Raw genomic sequence first — 25,438 nt, 5'->3', positions numbered from 1 at the left:
AGAGAAGCTCTTTCTTGTGGGAATTGTCCCCTTGTAATGGTTGATGCCACGATGGCTTGATATAGTTTGATGGTGAAACTTTCCCCTCACTTGGAGGTGCTCATCTTGGTGGGCTCTTTCCCATTCATGTCTTAGTGGTGGATACCACTTGGGCTTGCTTTGAGTTTGAGGATGGACATTAACTACCCTCTTGTGGTGTCAAAGTGCATCATTCTCTCCAGGGGGGATTGGGAAGGCATCGAATCTCTGGTTGCAAGAGAATTATGAGAGAAGCAAAAATAGAGAGAAGAGAGGGTAGATTATGCAATAGATGATAGAAATACAAATTATAGAGAAATAGGAAAGAATCCTGTAAATGATAATCAATTTCAATAATATCCCAAAAACATATTTCAACCATACACGTAGCGGTCAGTGTACACCTTGACTGTGTAAACTCAAGAGTCAAAAATTGATGCCATTTTTTGCCTTCTTCACCATTGAGTTCCGAGAGAGAGAGAGAGAGAGAGAGAGAGAGAGAGAGAGAGAGAGAGAGAGAGAGAGAGAGAGAGAGAGAGAAATTCTTCTTCCCCTTCATAGATGGATTCCTCGAGAGGGATCTCGCTACTTCATTTCCCAAAGCTGCCATTGCCTTGTCAGTCTTTGTCTTCACCTCCAAGATCCTGAGAGAATGAGAGAGAGAGGTTATTAAACAAGCCTTCCATTCCTCCTCTTCTTTCCCCACCAAGAGCACACCAAAACAACCCTAAATACCATGAATCCACCTCCTCCTCTTCCATAAGAAGAAGAATTGAAAAACTGAAATATCTCTCAAACGATGTAGAATTTGATTTTGGACGTGAGACGCAAAAATGTGCAAAAGACCGTTTTCTTTCATTCTAAGAAGTTATTTTCCAAAAAACACTTTCTCCCATAAAATTTCCTATCAACACTTTTTTGCATGATAGATCCCTCCCCTTTTATGCACAAAAGTTACCTACTCTTTTTACTTCTTTTCTTGGGACCCAAATCAATCTCCTCCGGTATGTCTCTCAAATTTTGGAAGCTACTATTATTATCTAAAATCTAGCAAGATGCATTGCAATTTAGGGGGATCTTGAGAAAAATAACAAATCTGGCAAGATGTGGTGTGGTCGGATGCATGGCGTGGGTCGCGTTGAACGCATCGTAGGGAGGTGGCATGAGCATACACCATTGAAAACGACATATGTAGTGCTGCAAGAAGTTATCCTTTTTATTTAAGTAGCCCCATCGACACAATGATGTCTATGCAGTTGTCTCGAGGAATGCAAAGGAGAACTACGTGTAAGTGGGCTTCCTCCTTGTGCGATACTCTACATGTTTCTGCTATGACGTCTAGGCTTTTCCAGCTTGCAAGTATGTTTCTCAGATTTTGTTGGCTGATGTTCATTCGCAAGGTGTTGAGTTGATTGGTCCTTTGTTTGACTGTTGAAAGCTTGTGAGGGAAGTTCATTTTGATTGTTGTGTCTGCTTACGCGTGAAATTTGTCATGATATGACGCAAAGGTCCTAGTATTTTCTTGCTCTTGAATCAAAGCTGCATGCACGATTTGCTATAGTGTGGTTGGCTCTTTGTAGATACAAACCATGGTTTGGTTAAAGTCTGAAGCTCGAGCCAGAGCGGAAGCAGACCAATGCATTGTTTCAAAGAGAACCAAATTTTCTAGAGTAGAGCGGGTCAAGGGAAATGTGTTGAAACAAGTCAACATGGTAATGGAAGTGAGTGTGACTATATCCGTAGGGGGTGGGGACAGAGACATAACATTGTTATCATGCATGCAATCCTTTCTTGAAAGGGAAACCTAGCTGGCTTGTGCGTAGTGGAGAGGAGAGGGGCTCTTTTTTACTCTTCTTTTTCAGATGGTGGTTTTTTTGTGGGCAATGCCGCGTAGAAAATAAAAACATATTTGGGATGGGATAAATCAGCACCTACAGGAGGGATGGTGTTGTGTCAGGGGATTAAAGCAACGCAAGATGCATACGTTTGAAGGGATGGTAGGCTATTGTCTAAAGGAGAGTGGCGAATCACATTTTCAAAAAGTAATGCACAGCATTACTTTTGTTGATGTGAACAAAGGCATAGAATTGTACAGCTTGTACGATGCCAAGGAACTCAAGAACAAGGTCTGCTTGACACCGACAAACGTTTTTGACAGAGCATTAATGTTCTGGAAATTTAACTTGCAACATCCAATAGGAAATGATTTCCTATCGATGTTGCAAGACATGAAAATACTATCCATCTCTCTCGTGACTCTGCACCAAGGATGAGGCATGCAGTTAGGAAACATCAAGGCCCTTTGGAGATGCATGATACATCTAGTGACTTCAAGCTACCAAGATGTTGTTATCGGAGTGGTTTTTACTGCGGTGGCAAGAAAGGGAAAGGTAAGGTGTCAAATTTTCCCAGGCAAGCAGCAATTAGTTTCTAAAAGTGTTGGCCATGCTAGATGTCTTTCATAGCCTAGTAGCCACACCTATTGATGATGATGATGATGTCAATGTTGAAATGGGAGATGCAGACATAGGGGATGAGTACATCCCACTAGTACATCAAATTGGTGTTACAAACAACGGTTGCTTAGTAGACTAATACCGGTTGTTCATCTTTTTGTTCATGTTTGTTTTTTGCTGAGAGAATAAAACTAAAAGTTTGTCTTGATGTTTGTAGTATAACAATGGAGGAAGGGGGCAAGAATCAGCTACTTGCATTGGATGAGACACAACCAGATGACTCATTTTCACAAATCAAAGACCTGCAAATTGAGAGGATAGAAGACATTTTGCTTGGTATTCTAAACGAATTTTCACATTTTGTAGGCAAATTGGTGAGAATGGTGTTATTGATGGAAGAATTTGAGTTACACAATAATCCATATCCCAAGGTTGCAACATGTGTTGGAGATTATCTTAATAGATTGAAATATGGAGATCCACTACATTTTAAGCACCTTCTAGATGCAGATTTCTTTAATAATTAGTTCATTTAAGAGAGATAGGTATAGATATATGTTGTAGTTCTTGACAAAGGGATAATTACATGTACTAGCTTGGAGAAGCAGGACTTTTACATTGATATTGTGTGTACTTTATAAAAGAAGAATTCATCAAATACTTAAAAGGTGTGTACCTAAATAGGAGCAAAAAGGAGCTTTGGCTAGAGCATATTTAGGTTGTCATTTTCCACAAGACATGTTTATAGGCATATATATACATATACATACATACCAATATGTGTGTGTGAATTTATGTATGTATATGTACATATACATAGATACATACACACATATATGGATATGTCTCTTTGTGTGTGTGTGTGTGTGTGTGTGTGTGTGTGTGTGTGTGTTGTGTTTTAAATAGAATACTTAGACACAAAAGCACACTGTGGTTAAAAAAAAGGATAGCTAGCTCTAGACAACAAAAACATATATCACAAAATTATTTCTACATTTCAAGAATTTTTGTACAGTTTAGTTTAGTTAGAATGGATATTCATTTTGGTACAATTTAGTTAGAATGGATATTCATTTTAATTATCTTATACATTAGGATAGGAAGACAAACTAGGTTTTCATATTCAAGGTCGGATTGCAACTAGCCTAAACATCTTTAAAAAAGGATAGGACTCTCACCTGCATCCATATGAACAAGACAATAGATTTTGTTAGCCTACACCAAGGGAGCAAAGCATAATACCTCAAGGGATGAGAGTCATGGATTTTTACTTATAGCCAACCAGGGGCAATACCTCTGCTAAAGAAGCAGAGGGTGCTGATGTAAGATCATGGATAAGGGAAAGAGGTAAGAATCTTAAAAAGGCTGATCAACAAAATCTAGGTAGCCAAAGGTACCCTCATGGGGAAGGAAGGGTGGAAAGTGCCCCTTCCTATATTCCCATTCACTTCAACCACCAAGTCTATACAAGGACTGTTCCCACTAAATCTCCCAAACCCACCAAGGGAAGGTACGTTGCATTAAAAAGGTGAAAAGAGGTCAATAAGAGAGGGTGGGTTTCCACAAGGATGGGCCCCCCTTTTTCTAGTTCACGTGGTCATTAGAGAGGATGTCCCACCCAATTCCACACATACGACCAAGGACGGTCTTGGTTTTACATAGGGTACTACCAAGTAGTTTATCATTTTTTTTTGTTGAAGTAAAGATTTGGTATCACCCACTTGAGAAAGTGAAACCAAGTCTACTACTTGACAAGGCCAGTGTCATGCCAAGGGCAACCCTAGGGGTCAAGGACCGGGGCCAAGGGGGGCCGACTGCCATTGGGCAGGGAATCCTACAAGGCCAAGTGGCTATAAATAGGGAGATAGGGGCAGGATTCTTTTGGTCCGTTCCCAGGGCATTATACTGGCAATGGAGCCTAGGACTTGTGGAAAAAAGGTCGTGGCCTCTCCTCAAGTGCATGAGGTTGCATGCTCATGCAAAAGTGGAGGTCAACGCTGACAAGCCCATGTGTAGGGCCGCTTGAGAAGGGGAGAGGTTTCCATTGAGGAGCACAAAAATTGCACAAGGAAGGGCTCAATAGCTTTGCACTGAGGTGGGGATGAAAACCTGTCATTGGTTTGCACGTTGAGAAGCACCACAATGAACTCTCGTTCTCTCTCTCTCTCTCTCTCTCTCTCTCTCTCTCTCTCTCTCTCTCTCTCTCTCTCTCTCTCTCTCTCTCTCTCTCTCTCTCTCTCTCTCTCTCTCTCTCTCTCTCTCTATGTGTGTGTGTGTGCGCGTGTGCGCTATAAACCCTAGCCTTTGTTCTCGTGCATTCATGAGTCTCCCCCCGAGCAAAGGGCAAATCCCTGGGGGGGGGGGGGGGGGGGGGGGGGGGGGGGGGGGGGGGGGGGGGGGGGGGGGGGCGTTAAGCTTCATACTCGCCCTTCTGCAACCAAGTCAAGCGCAATGACCCTTGCTCCTCTCACTCTGCTCCTCGCCACACACCCTCTCTTTCCTACTCATCAACTGCCCATCTGGTTCTGGTGACGTCGATTCTACACCAACCCGTCTGGTTTATGCTCTGTGCGTCGATTTTGTGGCTCTGCACGTCGATTGTGCACCAACACGTTTGGTTTTCACAACGCTCTACACAGCTAGCTGCTCGCAGTCTGGTTCTGCTTGCTACCACAAATCCTCTGTCCGCCAATCAATTATTCATTTTAGAAGATCGGAGAGCCGTATCACCCATAAGGTATGCCAACCACTTCCCACAAGTTTAATCAAATGTTTAAGCCAGGAAGCATCCACATACGCGGTGAGAATAACCATCATGTCAGTACAAGTACATGCTAATAATTGCTATAACAATCAGGGTTGGTGTTCATCTAGCAGACCATCATGAAATCATTTAGTTTTAAAATAATTCTCCAATCTATGCATAGTGTTTTGACAAAGTGAATCATAACATGAGGTTAGACATAAGTAGGAGATAAAGAAAAGACATGCACAATCCATATGTATAAATTTTATGATTTACACTCAAGTATTTTTGCAAGGCTAAGCGAGTTTAGGATTTTAGTTTAAGCTGTTCAAAAACCACCCCAGGTCATCCCTGTGGCATTCCTAAATATACCAAACAATACAATGTAAGCTTATAATAAAGAGCAAGTCATGTAATACATAAAATGCTGCAGTGAAAAAGTGAGATAAACAATCATTTACCCCACATAGATTTTATAAAGTAGAAGCTACTGCTATTCTTCAAAAAACTATCTAGGTCAAGCCCCCAACGACTTTCAACTTAAATTGTTAAAAAATATCATGTCAAAATCCTACAATTTCTAATATAGCCAAAGTCATATGTTTTTTTTTTTTTAAACAGTACAGGAGGTCTGGCACCATCCTGTGAAAACTTCAAATTCTCACCCAGATTACATTGTAGGTCAACAAGCAAAAATAGCAACCCTCTCCCAAAAAAAGTAATACCATGATTCATGGCAAAGTGAGGGGAAACCACCCAGCCAGTAGATCCACACCGAAGTTTAGCTGAAGGAAAAACCAGATCCAAAGCATAGCAAAATCTGGTTCGGCATAGCCATTAAGTAAACCCTAGGCAAGTTTTAATGTTTGTTAAACCCAGCCGACTTATTCAAATGCCATAGTCCAAGATTAGTCAATGAATACATCAACATTGTAACCAGTTCTTTCATGGAAAAATCAAGAAAAGAGATAAGTTATATAAGTTTTTAAAAACAACACCATTACAGCACCAACCTGAGCAGTTGAGTTAAGCTTGGCGAGCTCCAAAATGTAATAGTTTAGGATATGAAACTCAACAATAACCAGTCCCCACAGATCGGAATGATCGGTGAAAATATAGGCAATCGCATCACATACCAGGACAAGGCTAAGTGATTTCCATATTATAGACAGCCAAGTAGTAAACACCCCATGACTCCTTTATCACTGAATGCAAGTAAGAAATAGTTCCAAGGCTAAGTGAGGGGGAGATTCAACCCTCACCGTAATGAATAGGAGGACATGGAAGCCAATCCAGCCTGTTTTACGGAGGAAATAAATATCCCTAAGGCTTTGTACACAGGATCAACTACGAGCCCGAGATTTGAGCTCAAAGTGTAGTAGCTAGGTAATGCGGGATGGCGTAGGTGGGAGAGAGAAGAGAGAAGAGAGAAGAGAGAAGAGGGAAGTTGGAAGAGGGGAACCAGGGACAAAGTATTCAAGCATTAGGCAAGGTGATAACTTGCATCAGAATCGGTTCACACTCGGGATGAGAGACTCCCTTTAAGAGTGTGTACAAAATGATGCCAGGGGTAACAAACCCATTAAAAGCAAGTTTTGGGTAGTGTTCCCATCCTTGAGGCTTGGTAATTTCATCAAATATAGTTTAGGGATGACTTCTACTGCTCAAGCCGAGCCATTGTACAAAAGGTAGTAGCAGCCCAAAAAAAACTGCAGTTGTTTTTGCAGATAGCTCCATAATGATCCCATCCTCAAGCTAGAGATTGAAGTTTAAGCAATACTTATTAAAAACCAAAGTGAGGTTCAGTACAAAATAGTCAGTAGCTATTTCAGCAACTCATGTGTAGGTGTTTGTAGCTGGATGAAGCCATCATAGCCATATAGGTGACCAAGTAAGTGTGTGTGTGTGTGTGTGTGTGTTTTGCTACATTAAGTAGATTACTTAGACACAAAAGAACACCATGTTCAAAAGAAAACTGGCTCTAGATGTCACAAAAGTATTTGCACCAAAAACATTTATGAATTTGAATCACTTTTGTACAATTTAATCAGAATGAAGATTCATGCCAATTCCTTACATCCAGGTTTCCGTCTTCAAGGTTGGATTGCAACTAAGCTAAGCCTCTTTAAAAAAAGGATAGGACTCTCACTTGCAATCATGTAGCAAGACAAAAAAAATTGTTAGCCTTGGATACGTATGCGTGTCAAAGAGTCTATCAATTGTTATTCATGTCAAATCTTAAAATTATTAGCTTAATTACTATCCTATTTAATACAAATTTAAGTAGTTTGGTATCTAGCTAAAAGTTTTTGTCAAAATAATGTTTTTTTGAAAAGTGGAATACAAAGAGGCAAGTAGGTGTACCGAATTATTTTGGAGTTGCTTAATTAAGGGGAATCCAAGGAGATGCTCTCAAAACCTTGAGGTGGAAAAGGGGCGGAGGGACACATGTGTATGAGAGAGCGAGGGACACAAAGAGATAGACATTGGGCAGAGAAAGCAAGATATTTTTTCACGTATGCTTGATGAGAAGAGCAACAACATACGGAAAGCCAGGGAAGAACCATGGGAAGATGGGCAGGTGGTTGTAAATGCTGCTCTACTTAAGCCCCTCCCCTCAAATTCCCGTCTTCAATTTGTGTGTGCAAACATTCTCTCTCTCTCTCTCTCTCTCTCTCTCTCTCTCTCTCTCTCTCTCTCTCTCTCTCTCTCTCTCTCTCTACTGCGAGTAGATCTAGGCTTTGGGAGTTGGTCTATGCAACAAGAGAAGGGGAAGTGGAGTGGGTAGTGCATAAGGAGCAAGGAGGTTTGGGAGGTGGTCTATGCAGGGAGGCAATGAGAAGAGCTCTGCATGACTCGGGCAATGTACAAATAGGGATGGAAGAGTGCCATTGAGTCGTTTGTGTTTCGTTGCGTTGCATTACGAGAGAGAGAGAGAGAGAGAGAGAGAGAGAGAGAGAGAGAGAGAGAGAGAGCGAGAGATTTTGATCCCTCAAGCGGTGCAATGAGAGTGTGTAGGGATATTCAAATGCGGCAAAGCTAAACCAGGACAAGACAAAGAGATCGAAGATATGACTAGTGATCACAAAGGTAGAGAGAACTCCGGCGTGGCCCTCAGAGCATTTGTAGATGCCTTTGTGTCTTGGCTCAGCTCAAACCAATTTGAGATCTGCGTGGGACACAAGAGCCACATAAGAGTGTGAGCACAGGGGATCCAAGGCAAAGGCTTGCTACACATCTTCCCTGCAATGGCGCAGGCAAAGATGGGGTAGGAGGGAAGTTGCACCACGGGGAGGTGCAGATGTACAATTTCAATTAATACATTTCTTTCACAATTTGAGTTCATCCTTTTCCTTATCTCTTAAAGGTAATTAAAAGTCTTAGTTTCAATTTTTGTGAGGTTCCCAACTTAGAAGATTGGGGCGACTTGATAGTTAGCCTTCCTCTATTCTCAAGCTCCATCGAAGACACCCTACTCCACTTCCATGACGCAAGGATACGAGCAACACAAGAGAAGATAACCTCTATCCATCGTGATCGTGGTTGTAAGAGTCATACACCACAAGCCATGTCAATAAATCAAAGGATTCTAAAGGAAGCTAATCCCTATATCATAAAGATAAAATCTCATTGACATACTTAGGATCTATAAACAATGCCTTTTTTCCCCATGTTTAAGACACACAACCGCCATTCATAAACCCTTAATATTATATAAGACTTATTCTAAACTAGCAAGTAATCTTGTGAAAAGTACCCGACTAATAGGGTCCACCCGTCCGTAGACATAGTTTCGTTGGACACTAGTCTCCCACTTTCCACACCACACTCACCCATTCTTCTTATTTTTTAATCACTACCACATTTTTTTTACATGTACAAACAGTGTTCATTTATTGAGTATGGACATAGGTTATTTTATATCCCTTCAACAACACCAAGATAATTCTTTCTCAAACATCATCTAATGAAAACAATCCTATATTTCAATAAAAAGAAATATCCAATTTTTCATATGAGTTTGCCGCTACCTGTGAACTTTCTCTGTCTAACTAATAGAGCCTTTGCAAATGGTTTACTTATTCTCTAACCGCAAAATGTGCAAACTTTCCCAATCACTAACCTCAAGGGGGTATCTCACTGATAGCAAGGCATCCTGCTAACTGCAAGGTATCTTGTTAATCGCAAGGAACAAAAAGAGAGTTGATAACCTCAGCTCTCCGATTACCGTGGAATCATCTTGCTATTCTCAAGTTCCATACGAAAACAAGATATTCTTTTGGAAATTGTTTTCTTTAAGTGATTCCTCAAACATGATTAACTAACCCCTAATATCAAACATAAACAATTTATCAAACAATTCTTTCACTACTCTACAAAATCATATGCTTGTTTCTTGTGATATAATCAAATTTCTTGGACGGTTTAAGGAAATTCCTAGGCTTGATTTACCGGGCCCGCATGTACAACAATGTAGAATTATAAGTTCTTCTTACCGGATTAGCAACACATTCGACTACACCCTGTGTCGAAAGTTAGGCGGCTGCAACTTCTTCTGCAATTGATGCTTTCGCTTGACTTTTGATTGGAGTAGATGAATACTTTCTTTGTACCTTCCTTGGAGGCGGAACGATTGGAGCGTCCTTGGAGCTTCATGTCACTCGCTTCGGGGCCATCGTATTGAGATAGAGAAGAGGAAAAGCTTCGTCGTGAAAAGTAGAGAGAAAGAGAGCTCTACGATTTGAGGGACATCACGATGGCGGTAGAGATGGAGTTATAGTTGGAGATGGAGATGGAGATGGATTAACGGTGAGAGCTAGAGGGAGAGAGCTTGAGGGAGAGAAGGTACCTCAGGCATCAAGGCAAGAGAGATTTCACTTCTGAGAACTTCTGTGTGTGTGTTAAAAGTGAGGGAAGAGGGGCCTTTATATAGGCTCTCAAGGCTAAAATCAAAATCTAAGAATAGCAAAAAGCAGGAAGATAAGGTTGCATGCATTCACGACCCTTTTTTTTGCATGCACGCATCCTGATGCGCAATTTTAAGACTCTAATATTAGAAGAAGCTTGTCTAATTTCAAAAAAAGAAGAAAAGAAGCTCTAACTTGGTATCATATATATGTGGTAGTGATGTATATGAACACACTAGGACTGCCGAGGCATTTCTTCCCTCTCTTTATGAGGTTTTTTCCCCCGTGCATTGTATATACGCCCATCACTCTAGGGCTATATATCTTTCCATTGCACACTAAGTAACACACTCTCTATTGTGTGCCTTGAGCTTCCTTCGTCTTCTCCAAGCTGTGTGCGTTTCTCAGCACAACCATAATTTCAACAATTGGAATCAGTGCAGGTTGCGTCCTCCCGGGTTTAGTCGCCAGTAGCTCAACACACGCCTGCTCATTTTCTTCGATTTTAGTGAGCTTTGGCGAGAGTTCACAGGTCGACAAAACTTTTGGATGTGCTTGTAGAGCTCAGTCTGCTCAGATTCCTGATTCAGGCTCATTAGGCCTCCGTTTCCACTATAGGCAATACTGCCCAAGCTACTTTGTCATTTTGTGCAGAGTTTTGGTCAGTGTCGTTTTTTGCATAACAGGTGTCTTACAGTCTTCTATGGTTTGTGCTATATGCAAGTGTTGTTCCCACTTTGTTTCCCCTCTTTTCGGGCAGTTTTCACATCAGGTGCATCATTTACCATGGCTGACAATAACACAGATGTGTTCAAGATGTTTGCTGTTGAGGACAGACTGGGATGGGGACAATTACCCTATGTGGGCTTACATGATGCAACATGTCCTTGTGTCAAAGGGTGTCTGGAATATTGTGCAGGGCATTGATGTACGTCCTGGTTTTGAGGATGCAGGCGATGTTGAGGATGTTGCAGGTCTTGCTGCAAGAATTGTTGCTATTAGAGTTGTTTTGCCTACGGTAGAACAATCTTGTTGGGATGTAAAGGATGCACAGGCTCATGAATTTATTGTGTTGTCTGTAAAGCGCACCATTGTTCCTCACATTCGTTCAGCAAAATCTGCAAAACAAGCTTGGGATATTTGGGTTGGTCTTTACGCAAGTCGCAATGAGGCTAAAATTGCTTTGCTACATAAAGAACTGGAGTCGAAGATTATGCATGAGGAAGATGATATGGACACTTTGCTTGCTAGTGTCAAGGATATCAATGAGCAACTTATTTCTGCAGGTGAAGTCATTTCAAACAGTTCCCTTGTGCAGACTGTTCTTGATGCCTTACCAGATTCTTACCAAACTTTTGCTAGTACTTTGAGACTTATGACCCAAGGAAATCTTGAAGTTGTCAAGTTCGATGCATTATGCATATTGTTGTTGCAAGAGTCACTTTCCAAAAAAAACAGGACTAGGCACCTTCAGTTGAACAGGCTTTTATTGCTTCTCAAAGAAAGGGTGGTAACAACAATGCAGCCACTTCTTATGGTTCTGATGCGAGTGGCAAAAATTCTGTTCCTAATGCTTTTGCTAGTACCAATTCGTCTGGAAATTTTGGTGATAAGGGAAAAAAGAAGATGCGTTGCCATTATTGTAAAGCTAATGATCATTTGATCAAGCAGTGTCCTAAGTTGAAGGCCAAAGAGGCTAAGAAGAAAGAGGGTGGTTCCACTGCAAATGTTGGTTCCATTGCAGATGTAGCCATTGTTGATTCTTCTATAAAAGAAGACTGCAATGCTGCTGTTGATGTAGAATGGTCTATTAGTGCAGAGTGCACTTACAATCCTGTTGTCCATGATGCATGCATGTCAGTTGCTGCAGATTCACATGTGTGGTATTTCGATAGTGGTGCTACAAAACACATTACCTCACATCATGAATTGTTCACCTCTCTCGAGTCTGTCCCTCATGGAAATTCAGTCACTTGTGCCAACCATGCCTCTTATCCGGTTCAGGGAGTTGGAAAGATTGTGCTTACTGCTGCAAATGGCACTTCTTTCACACTTGTTGATACACTTTATGTACCTGGGATCAAGAAGAATATTTTGTCTGTATCTACACTTGCTAGACTTGGACTTGTAGTCAAATTTGTGGATGACAGATGTACAGTTCATGATCTCAGTTTTGGTGCTGAAATTGTTGCATCTGGGCTTTTGTACCATGGGCTGTATAAGCTCACTTTGTATGACAAGTGTGGACAAAATTTTGCAAATGCAGTTGCAGATTCAAGGGCTATTTCAGATGCAAAACTTTGGCATGCACGTTTTGGTCATCTGAATTTCGCCAGTTTGCTGCGTTTGCAGAAATCTGATATGATTGCTTCTTTGCTGCCTCTTGAAGCACCTGTCAAACATCTTTGTGAAGGCTGTATTTTGGGTAAGATGCAGCGTTTGAAGTTTTCAAAGGATGGTTCAATTAGGGCCACATGCAGGTTGCAGCTTGTGCATAGTGATGTGTGTGGGCCCATGCAACTTCGTCCTTGGGCAATTACCTTTACTTCGTGACTTTCATTGATAATTACTCTAGGCATGCATGGGTATTTCCGCTTAAAGCAAAGTCCAAAGTTTTTATGTGCTTCAAACGATTTCTACCTATGGCTGAAAATGTATCAAAATGTACTATGGGCACCCTCCGTTCCGCTCGAGGGGGGGGGGGGGGTATATGTCTCATGAATTTAATACATTTTTGGCTAGTCATGGGATAAAACACCAATGTACAGTGCCTTATACACCTCAGCAAAAAGGTATTTCTAAGAGGAAAAACAGGTCACTTACGGAAATGGCATGATGTACTGTCAAAAGTCAAGCTTTGCCGCATTCTTTTTGGCTTGAAGCCATCATGTGTGCCACTTATGTACTAACCAGGTGTCCTATGAAATCTTTGCAGTCTATTACTCCATATGAAGCATGGCATGATAGAAAGCCTTCTATTGAACACATGCGTGTTTTTGGTTGTTTGGCATATGCTTTGGTGCCACAAACACAGCACAAAAAATTGAATGATAATGCTGTCAAATGTATTTTTATTGGTTATAGTGCCGAAAGCAAAGGTTACAGGTTGTATCATCCACAAACAAAGCGTATTTTGGTTTCACGGGATGTAGTGTTTGTGGAAGATTCTGTTCAGCCCTTGCTGTCATGTACTAGAGACAGTAATGTAAGCTCGCAGGACATTTATGACACTTTGTTACCTTTTTTTAGTGGTGGATGTTCGAATGTAAATTCCAATGAGGCAAATGTATAGCCTATGGGGGTTTCAGAAAATGTTACAAATCAGCCTATTACTGATGCAAATGTACATGATGTACTTGATGAGGAAAGAGCTAAAAATGAGCAGGCTAGAGGTATGCCAATATGGATGGTGCATACATTGTGTGACAGTAAATTGCATGCACCTTTGTCTAGTCATACTCGTTCAGGCTCTTGCCATGCATCTTATGCATCACATTGTTATGCTTTGGTTGTGTCTAGCTTACATGATGTTGAGGAACCTCTGTCTTTTGATGAAGCACAGAATTCAAAAAATCGGATGGCTGCCATGCAATCAGAATATGATGCACTTATAGAAAATGACACTAGCACTTTATTTGATTTGCCTCTTGGCAAAAAGGCCATTGGTACGAAGTGGGTTTACAAGTTGAAACGCAAGCTGGATGGTGAGATCAATCTCCATAAGGCTCGATTGTCGCAAAGGGTTATGCACAGCAAAAAGGCATAGATTATGAAGAGACTTTTGCTCCCACTTGTTGTATGACTACTTTACATTTTCTATGTGCATTGGCAGCTCATTTTGGATGGGTTGTACATCAATCAGACATTGTTACTGCTTTCTTGAATGATGACATATTTGAGGAAGTTTATGTAACGTAGCCTCGCGGTTTTGTCGTGATGCATGCATGTCGTGTGCAAATGTATGAAGGCTTTGTATGGGTTGAAGCAATCTCCTCATGCTTGGTATGAGAAAGCTGACACTCATTTGGTCAAACGAGGCTTTCGTAACAGTCCAACAGAATGCACATTATATGTAAAGTGTGAGGGTGATGTACTTCTCATTGTGGTTCTTTATGTAGATGATTTGCTGATCACTAGACTAAATGAGAGACATATTGCTGAATTCAAGGCTGATTTGATTGCTACTTTCAAGATGAAAGATTTGGTGTTGTTGCATCAGTACTTGGGTATACAGTTTAAGCAGTGTGATGGTGGTATTGCCTTATGTCAGAAAAGTTACATAGAGACATTGCTATATAAGTTTGGACTTGAGGATCAAACCTATTGCCACTCCCATGGAAACAGGTTTGAAATTGAGTCTTCATGACGTTGGTGATCCTGCTAATGTCACTCTTCACCAAACTGCTGATGGATGCCTCATTTATGTATGCAACACGAGGCCAGATATTGAGTTTGCAGTTTCACAGGCCAGCAGATTTATGCATAGCCCAGGGTCTAAGCATTGGCAGGCTGTCAAGAGGATTTTCCGTACCTTAGTGGCACTTTACATATTGGCTTGTTTTATCCCAATGGGGATCATTGCCGCCAGACTTACATGCTTTTTCAGACTTAGATTGGGTTGGTTGTTTTGACACGCGAGTGTCCACAAGTGGTTTTTGTTTCATGCTTGGCAGTTCATGTATATCATGGTTGAGCAAGAAGAAACCTACTGTGGCCACTTCAAGTTGTGAGGCTGAGTACAGGGCAGTCTTCACAAGCTACGGTTGAGTGTGTATGGCTCAGACACCTTATCGCTAATTTGGGTATTGGATAGGACACTGCCAGCACTATCTACACTGACAGTCAGAGCACATTGGCAGTTGCAAGGAACCCAGCTTTTCAAGCTCGCACAAAGCACGTTGAGGTGCATTACCACTATATCAGGGAGAGGCTCTCAGTAGGAGAGATCAACTTGGCTTATGTGCCAACACAGGACAACCTTGCAGATCTTTTCACAAAGGCATTGTCTCGTGAGAAGCTCAAATCTTTTTGCATAGCTTTGGGCTTACTCCCCTTTGTGGATTGATCATGTCCTCAGGGCATGGAACTTCCCTTTACTCATGTGCCAGCTCTCATTCACTACATCACTCCAAGGGGGATTTGTTACCATATACATGTGGTAGTGATGTGTGTGAACACACTAGGACCGTCAGGGCATTTTTTTCGCTTTAGAGGTTTTTCCCCCGTGCATTGTATATACTCCCATCACTCTAGGACTATATATCTTTCCATTGCACACTATGTAACACACTCTCTTTTGTGTGCCTTGAGCTTCCTTCGTCTTCTCCAAGCTGTGTGCATTTCTCTGCAACCCTAATTCCAACAAAACTTGACTTACTTATCTTGCTTCTCTAAAAATACTCCTTCTTTCCTAAAAATACGCTTCAGTTTAAGACTAGTTGTCTGCTTTGATGTCAAGAGGTCCATTCGACAAGGTGCCCCTTAGCATCGCTTTGGTTTGCTTCATGAATCCACCCTTTGATTGCTATGATGGATCAAGCATCGGCAAGAGGTGAGATCAAAGGGATTCAAATCTAGAATAATAAACAATTACTAATGACTCATTACTCTTTCTCCAAGAAGAAGGGAATAATGTTTGAAAATCTTTGGAGACTGTTCTAGTGTTTGCCACTGCATCAAGGTCCCAATGTAATATAGAAAAATCAAGACTTATTTCTTTGTTAGAAGAAGATAATTTTGATGATGCAGGTTGGACATGGGAGATTGTCAAAAGAGGGAACATATTCTAGCACTTAGGGATGCTGTTGATGAAGAAATTACACATAAGATAGCCTTTGACTGGTTCAAGAAAGAATCAAAGAGAAAATGAACCATTGGAAATTCATCTTGATTCCTTTTCACTGCAGCGGTATGATAATTAATACTTTCTTTGTCTCATATATAACATTCACATCACCCTTCTTGCAACTATCCTAGAAAAATTAGAATTCCTTTCTGAAGCCAATCAAGGAGTTTTTGTGGAGAAATAAACTGTCTGCAGGCAGATCGTGGCCAATGGGGTAGATGGGCGGCTATTGCTAAACCAAAAGTTCAAGGTGGATTGCGCATCTTGGACCCTTTCACCCATGATCTGGCTTTATGTGTTAAATCTTTTTGCACCTTTGCCATCTCAGAAGAGAGTTGGGATTGCATGGCAAGGGAAATGGTAATGGAAGCGCGCGAGGTCTAAAGGTGGCTCATGGTCCAACCTAAAAATACAAAACAACCCCCCCCCCCCCCCCACCCCCAATCGGGGTGAAGACTCGCCTTGGTGGATTTACTGGGAAACATATTGATAAATGTGGTAAAGTTGCTAATGTGCTCATGTAGAAGGAAGAGACCAAGTACTGGAAGGGTACAACTATACACTGGTCTCCTTAGGGTCCTATTATGGAAGGCTTGGGCCTTAATGATCATTGGATTAAAATAGCTAGGAATCTTAACAACGAGGGCTTTTGCATATTGGATTGGATTTGGACTAATCAAAAAGGGGATTGGATTTCTTTGGAGCATCTAAAGCAATGCAACAATCTCTCACTCCATGAGGAGATCCTGATCAAAAGACTACTCAAAAAAATTTCAAGCCTAACCCTTCCTCCTTGCTCCACACGGCTTGATTGGAAAGCTTGGAAGTGGCCTAGTGAAAGAATATTATGCTTGCCCAAGACCAAATCAATTTATGAAATTCTTTGCTCTTCAGAGGGCTTGGTAGAACACCTCAACATAACGTGGTCCAAAAAGTAGACACTTAGTAAGTGGAGGCAAGTAGTTGGAAACATTTGGAAGGCCAGATGCAAAGAGAGCGACAAACTTTTCCTATGGAAAGTACTCTTTGGATTCTTGCAAACCGAAGTTAAAGCAAAAGCAAGATGACAAGAGGAAGGTTCCTACAGGCACAATCTGTACGTGGGTGTACAAACATTTGGAAACTCCCTTCTTTAGATGAGACCTGGCCTTGTCCTCTAGACACATTGACAATGAGAATATTTTGATAGACATATGCATTGTAAGAGCTACAGCTTTGAGAGCGATTTGGCAATCTAGGAACGAGCTACTCTTTCAAGAGAAATGCAAGCCTCTCGACAAAAACATCGTTCTGGAATCATGTTGGTGGAAAATCCACTATAGAAGGAATGTAACAGAATATGGCTAATAACATGGATTGTAGCGGAATTAAAGTAACAATAGTGAGAATTTCCTTAAGAGGATTCTTAATAAACATAAGGAGAGTATTTGACTGAAGGTGGGAAAATAAACATTATACCTAGTTAGCCTAGCATAACAATACTTGCAAAAGAGAGAGAGAAAATTAGAGAAATTGACAACTGTTTGAGGACCGTATTTACTTGGAGCTGGTCCCCCTCCAAAAGGATTTTGTATTATAGATTCTCCCTTGAAGAGAGACTTGGTATAATACATGCTTTGTGTTCCTTGAGACCTTGTTGATGCCATGAAGATGGTAATTTTCATGCACCAATATAATACCCATAAATAACTTTCAAAAACACTAACTTGTCCTCGGCCTCAATCCCAAGACCTCAAACACCTTCAAAGGTGGAAAGAGCTAGTAGCGAGTGAGGAAGATAAAGAAAAGAAGATGTATCTCTACGAGAAAGAAGTAGTCTCCTCACATATAATCACTCTTAGAGCATAGTTTAGCATAGTGATAATGAAGATGGAGAGAATGATAATCATTGCTTTGAGCATAACTCTTGGTTGGATTTGCATTCCATATCCAAGGGGTGTTGGTGTAGGCTCTCCACTTCTTAAGCTTGGAGAAGGAGATGACGGGAGTGTGTGTGTGGCTTGTGGAGTATATGAGAGAGAGAGTATACTTCACTCTTGCTACAAGCCTATTGGCTCAAGCCTTGGGCTAGCCAATGAATGGCCCTAATCATAACAAGCAAGGGATGTAGCATTTGAACAAGTGTCCTCCTTTCCCCCCTTGAGAGAAAGATCTTAATTATTTAATTATAGCATTTGAACAAGTGTTCTCCTTTCCCCGTTTGAGAGAAAGATCTTAATTATTTAGTTGAATTTAAATTCTCTTTGGACCTTAAACCTTCCTACATGTCATCTAGTAGGATTTAGGAACATTAGATGACCTTCCTACAGGTCATCTAATAGGATTCAGCAACATTATGAGTGCAATATTGCGAGGTGCTTGACATGTGGCCTTAATGCCTCTTGAGTCTTGGGCTTTCCTTGAGTGTGTGTATGTGAGTTTTCTCTCTCATGCCCCTACCTTTAGGGCTCATCTTTGACTTGAACACCTCAAGCACCTTGGTCATCAAGCACGACAAACACCTCAAGCACCTTAGTCATTGAGCACGACAAGCACCTCAAGCACTTTAGTGATTACACACGACAAGCACCTTGAGCACATGGCTAGCTTGCATAAGGTCTAAAGGTCCTAGGTCTAAGGACTTTTAACACTAACCTTAGGAGTATTTAATGAAGCTAACCCTAAGGTCTTTTAAGATCCATTAGATGCACATTGCTCTTTGATAGACTATCTCCTTTTTGACCTCTATTGATATGTAACCATCTCTCTTCTTGGTCCCCTACTAAGATAAGTCTAGAAGCACTTATTGCACATTGTTTTTTGATAGACCATCTCTTTTTGGACCCCTATTGAGATGCAACCAACTCTTCTTTTGGTCCCATGCTGAGATAGGTCTAGAAGCACTTATTGCACATTGCTCTTTGGTAGACCATTTCCTTTTGGACCCCTATTGAGATGCAATCATCTCTCCTTTTGGTCCCCTGCTAAGATAGGTCTAGAAGCATATATCTATATCCTAACTCTTGTTCCCCTTTTATCTTCCCATATGAAATGATTAGTTTAATATCAAAAAATCATTTGGTAAAGTTATATATTTGATTTTATGACATTACCTCTCTCTTGAAATCATAGTTGTCCTTGACTATGTGGTAGAGAAGATAAAGCCTAGTCATTAGTTCATATTTCTTAGCAGGTAGAGGATCCCTTTTTACCCTACAACATCATTCTAAAGTGGATGACTAACCCATTTGGTGCTTGGGACACTTAACTACCACAAGCATGTCTGCTCTTTAGTCCATATCATACTTCCAATGTAGAGTGACAAGTTCTACTTGGTGTTTGGGAGACGTCGTCTCACCACAAACATGATCCTAAGCATGCATACTTCTTAAATTTTTTGCACAATAAAAGAGAGAGAGAGTCTTATAAGATAAAAACATTGTTCGTTTAAAATGCATTTTCCTATGCTTACTCTAAGGCATCATTGTAAGCATTGGCAAGGTTCATATTATCCTTAAGCTAGGTTCCTTGCATCCATTTAGCATCTTCAAAAGGATAATTCTTCAACTTAATACGATATCATTGGGATAATCTTATTGTTTCTTAATACCTTGTCTTCATGTCGTAGGATGGACTCAGCTTGAATTACCTCTTCTTGATCTTCGGTTTTTGGAGGGTTTGCAACTATTGCTTCTTTTGGTGGCGCCCCTTTGTAGGGTTTAAGTAGGCGCCCATGAAAAATATTGTGCATGAACCAATGGTTGGGCAACTTTAATTGATAACCATATCATTGATTGGCTTAAGAATTTAAAAAGGACCATAGTATCTTTTTGCTAGTTTAGCATAATACTCTTGGTGGCCCGTAGGATTCTTGCCCGTAGTATGCCGTAGACGAGCCTTGAGAAACTTTAGCAAGACCCAATCATTTTCCTTAAAGGCTAAGCCTCTTCTGTGCTTATTATCAACATCCCTTTTTGCCTTTGTTTTGAGATGGATATAATTTCTTTAATATTTGGAAAAGAATCTTATGTCTCGGCTACATTCATTAGCAACGAAAATCTTCCCATGTACTTTAAGTAGTAAGGTACTTTTGGATCTTCCCGATTTAACCTCAAAAGGTGCTTTCCCCATAAATCTATGATGACATAGGCTTTTAGTAGATCAAGAATTGTTAGATTAGTTGTTTCACTTTGGTCATCCGTTTGTGGATGATAGGCTAAAAGAGAAATTTAATCGAATTCCTAGATTCTCAAAGAGACCCTTCTAGAGAATTATGTTCATTCTAGGATCTATGTCCGACACTATGGATGTTGGCAAGCCAAGATACTTGAAAATCTGAGATCTGAAGAGGGTTGCCATTTGATGTGCCTTAATAGTCATTTTGGCAGGCATAGAGTGTGTTTTCTTGCTAAGCGTATCAACTGAAACAATCCAAGTTTCTTCCCTCGATCAAATTTCGACTTTTGGCATACCACACATTTTGAAACATACTCTTGTATGTTTACTTTACATGGTAGGCCAATAGAAATACATTTCTACTCCTTGAAGAGTAGATTATGGAATCCCTCTTTGCCCCACATAAGGAGAAGCATAGGATTTATACATGAATTTCTTATTGTATGGGTGAGTAACACATAGCCTATTTTTGTTTAGAAGATAACCATCCTCCAAGGTGAATGGTTCTTCTTTCTTCCCTAATGCAAAGGCTGTAATTACGTACTTAAAGTCTCGGTCATTAGCATACACATCTATCATAAAAGATAGATCATTGTGAGTTGCTATTGACGCCACATTTACCCTTGGCCATTGTGAAAGTGCATCAGCCACTTGATTGTGATGGAGTCCCCAAGAGATAGTGTTTCCATGTGTCTAGGGCGTATAGAACGGCTAGTAGCTCTTTTTCGTATTTTCCCAATACTCGCTTATAGGCAGTTGAGTCTTCGACTCTCATATGCTATGGCATGCCCTTCTTGAAGCAAAACAACTCTAAGGCAATCACCACAAGCATCACATTGGATCTCAAATGGCTTTGAGAGATCTAGTAGTGTGAGCACAAGTTGAGAGATAAGCTTCTCAAAAGCTTCTTGCTTTTTTGCAGTCCATGAATACTCTACGTTTTTTTTTGTTAAGTCATGTAATGTACCTACTATTAGCGAGAATTTTTCTATGAAGTGTCTGTAGTATGCACACATACCTATAAAGCTTCGTAGATTATTCTCTCTCACAACTTGAAAGATTACCTGGAGGTGTCGCTTGTACTCCTCAAGAGAATTTGAGTGGCCTAAATATTTTTTTCCATTATGAAATGCAGCTGGAGCATTTTTAGGCCAAAACTTGTAACTGATAAAATAGATCTTCTACTTGCGGCACGAGAAATCTTTCTTTTATTATTATATTGATCCTATTTAGTCCTCTATAGTTGACACACTTGTGATATGTGCCGTCTTTATTTTGCACTAAAAGTACTAGTGAACAGAATGGAGAGGAGTTAGGCCTCACCTTTCTTTTTTCCACCAATTCATGTACTTGCCTCATGATCTCCTCTTGTTGAGCTTGTGAAACTCGATAACGAGGTTTATTAGGCGGCGAGCTTTCTAGTAGAAGCTCTATTGCATGGTTATCATCCCCTCATTTTGGAGGTATCTCACTAGGGATGTCATCAGTGAAGACATCTTGGAATCCATTTCGGAAATTAGACAACTCTAACTCCTTTTGATGTCCCTTTATTTCCACTTATGAAAACATTAAAATCATTTATAGATTCTCTAACAAAAAATCATATACGTATAAATAAAGCTTTTCATTGACTTATCAAAAGCAAACGTATTTACGAGGGCTATAGTATGACCCGACTCATTATCACCTATGTACATGTTCTTTCCTTGTAGTTGAAATACATTCTCATTTTAGGAAACTTCATATTGTTAGCCATGCCGCTGAACCATGGTGCCCCTAGGATAACATCCTCATGTGAGATGAAAAAGTCCTCTTTGTCAACGTAGCTTTGGGCATGAAGCATCAATTTCCCAATCAAGGGAGTAATTGCGGCTTCTTATCCCTTGAAAGATCCATCGGTCTTAACAGGGCTCCCATCTCATGAGCTTTTATGCTCAACTTAATGGCCAACTCCATTGTTATGAAGTTGTGAGTAGAGAAAGGGTCAAAAAGGATGAAGGCATCATGCTCCCTCACCTTTCCCTAAGCATAGGAAATGGATGATCACTTGCAATGATTATCCTCTTTTGGAGCTTCAACCATGGAAGCTCTAGGAGTCTCATTGCGTGATTTTCATTTGGGGCAAGAACGATAGCCATGTCCTTGCTCCCCACACTTGAAACATTTTTATGATCTTTGCAAATGGCCTCTAACTCTTCAGGAGAGAGTTTATTTTTACCTTTGTAAACTCATTTCTCCTTAGTCTTGTTGTTGGTATTGTTGCTACTAGAATTGCCTTGGCAAGAATTTTGAGCATTGTTCTTCCCACTAGCTTCATTTCTGTCTTTAGTTTCCATGGGCTCGAAATTCCTTTTAGCCCCTTGTTGGAAATTGATTTGTGAAGTGACCATAGTATGGTGAATCACTTCAGTGATAGTCCTAGGCCTTTGAGAGTTGACATACTTGGCCATATCTTCAGGTAGTCCCGCACAAAATTGTTGCTTTTGTTTGGCAAAGTCTATCTTTTGGTATTCTGTAGCTTTAAGATGAAAATCCCAAAACTTCTCCACATACTTGTGGATAGAGTCATTGGGAGATAGCTTCAAACTTGGCCATTCAATAGGTACTTTGTCTTTGGCCAAGTATTCATTCTACTCTGTTAGAAGCTGGAGACACCCCACGGAAACTGACTACTCGGAAGATTATCATTTTTTTGTAATTATTTATTTACTGAGGAAACCTGATTTTTCACCTTGTAAATATTGGGGCTTACAGAAGTTTCCAGATTGTATCCCAGTTTTGATAGTTAGATTGAGTAGATGGTTGATTTGGGACTTTAGGGTTTGAGAATTGTAAGGTATTTATACCACTTTTTGACCTTAATGAAAAAACCTTTTGTCATTTTATTTAAAAAAGTTTTGAAGTCTGTAAGTGAGCGTACTGTGTACGAGAGAGAGTGTGAGCTTCATCTTGACGCTACGTGTGCACCGATGGTCAGAATCGAGTGCGGAGAAGTGCAGTGTGTTGCCCCCAATGAAAGCTATGCGTCGATACATACATTGCGCGCGTATGGCCCAGTTTTGCGAGCTCCTTCTACGAGCTTCATCTGGTGCTTTGGTGAGCATAAGTTGTCCGATTTTGCAGTGCAGCATATCCACACGTTCACATTGAGTAGAGCTACACATTAGGCACTTTAGATTTTGGAAACGAAGACCTGCAAATTAAGGCTAGACATCCTACGTGATTCTGCATCGGGTGTTTTGGGTTGGGGTTTTGGTTCATAGACCTTAGGGAGAGCGACCTATTGGTGTTAGTAGTGTCTCCTTCAAGTTCTATGATGTTTTGAGATTGTTTGATGGGTGTTCGGCTCTAGCCAGCGTTGTAGGAAGTTTCCTCTTATGCACTCTTGAAGGCTGTGACTTAGACAATTGGTAGAGACCTCTGTAGGAATTAGTTAGGAGTCGGTCGAGTGTAGGTTGACACCTTATGCTTGCTTCCACGCGCCTGCGGGTCGAGCTTCGTCCTTAGCTGACATTATATGTTAGGTGAGTTCTCGTTGTGCTGATGTCCGTCGCGGCGTATCCGTCCAACATTGGCTCCGTTGCCGGGGGGACGAAAACCTTAGGTAGGTGACCGAGACTAGTCCTTGAGGATAGGGATTTTTGGCTTGCCAAGAGTCTCGTTTTACATTTAGATAGGATCAGAGGGTGGAGGACTCTCTAGGTCTTAGAGGGAGTCTAGGAAGCGTGTGTCTGGCCTAGATCCTTCGACTTAGGTAGATTTAGGTAGACTAAGATAGTTTTAGGTAGTAGTTGAGTTCTTGAGTAGGATTTGGAGTGGTAGAAGCGGTGAGAGGAGAGCTTGAGAGTCCGGAGAGGCCAGAAATCAACCAAAACACCATTATCACCATTTCACATGATAAGTAGGAGTAGAGTAAGTAGGACATCATGATTCAGGATCTAGAGCACTTCATGCATGTATACTTGCTTGGTAAATTCATCACAAGTTTGTAAAAAAATGCAAAAAGATGCAAAAGTGTATTTGAAAGCCTAAGTGAAGTCCAAAAGTTACTGTGAGTGTTTCTGATAGAGCTACAGAGCATCAGGAGCATTTCTGTCAGAAAACAAATTAATTTCAATCCAGGAGACATCCTACGCGTAGGATGTCTACATGCTAATCTGGTGGGAATTTTGGGATTTTGAGTTGACCAGTGTGTTCAGAAGGTGGGGTTTACCCTATTTTCCACTAGAAAGTGGAAATTTGACCATATCTTGATAGGATAAGGCCAGGTAGTCTGAAATTGCCAGACATCCTACCCAAATTGTACCAAAGCATTATTTTAAGACCAAAACCATATGAGGGTTGTATGAGCATGATTTGCATGATATATTGAGTCACTAAGAGGGGTTTCACTTCATTTGGGTGAGAAAAATTGAGTTAAAAGAGGACTTTAGCATTTTTGACTAAAAAAGGCAAGAACAGCTAAAATTGGGGACTTTTGAAATCCAAACCAAAATCTAAGCATACCACTGGGTTGCTGACATCAAGGGGAAGCTGTGGGTCAAGTCTGGGGTCAAACAGGCCAAAAAGACTTGACCCACAGCTTCCCCTTGATGTCAGCAAACCTAATTTTGAGCATACCAAAGTAATCAGCAACTCAAGGGGAGCCTGTGTTTTGAATTTGAAGCCATTGTGATGAAAAAGACATCCTACGCGTAGGATGTCTAAAGCAAGAAATTGAAGCCATATACTGACAGTGGGCATAGCAAGGTGTTGTATAGCCTGAAGCAAGCCTCCTAGTCAATTTTGGTCCAAATTGGAGTTGATTAGTCTGATCAAGATCAAACTAAACAGGCTGTCGGAACAGATTTCTAATCCATTGACCAGCTTATAGGTGTCCAAATCAAAAAGTAAAAACAGGTGTGGGCTCAGCACATAAAGGGGAAACCATAGTGCAAAAATCCAGGAAAAACAAAGCAGGAGACATCCTACGCGTAGGATGTCTATTGGGGCCTACTAAAGAGAAAATTTGACTGGGCTTAGTCAGTGAGATTCCATTTGGCTCAAGGGTTCCAGAACTTCTTTCAGAAGTGAATTTGGACCGTGTTTGTCCATTTGACGGAGCAAAGATTGAATTTAGACTTTTTCATGTTAATTGACCAACATCCGAGGAAAGTACAGTTCCAGATTAGAAGACCTAACCCAGAACATCAACAGTGTATAAAATACAATAGTGGTTGAGATTAACTCTCCAGTTATACCAATCATTACTAAGATAACCTCTAGTAGATAAATGCTTTGATTCAATTACCGAAATTAAATGCTTGTGTAC

General features: G+C 40.7%; 1 pseudogene; it reads left to right on the top strand.

The window, feature by feature from the left end:
• Positions 1–2,463: 2,463 nt before the first annotated feature.
• LOC147433793 (uncharacterized) overlaps positions 2,464–25,438 on the top strand; it is a 92,934-nt pseudogene continuing 69,959 nt past the window's right edge.

The sequence above is a fragment of the Adiantum capillus-veneris genome, chromosome 19 (assembly GCF_014529385.1).
Source record: "Adiantum capillus-veneris isolate H3 chromosome 19, ASM1452938v2, whole genome shotgun sequence".
Lineage (NCBI taxonomy): Eukaryota > Viridiplantae > Streptophyta > Polypodiopsida > Polypodiales > Pteridaceae > Adiantum > Adiantum capillus-veneris.
Note: the sequence above shows the minus strand (reverse complement) of the source record. Positions and strands in the feature narration are given on the sequence as shown.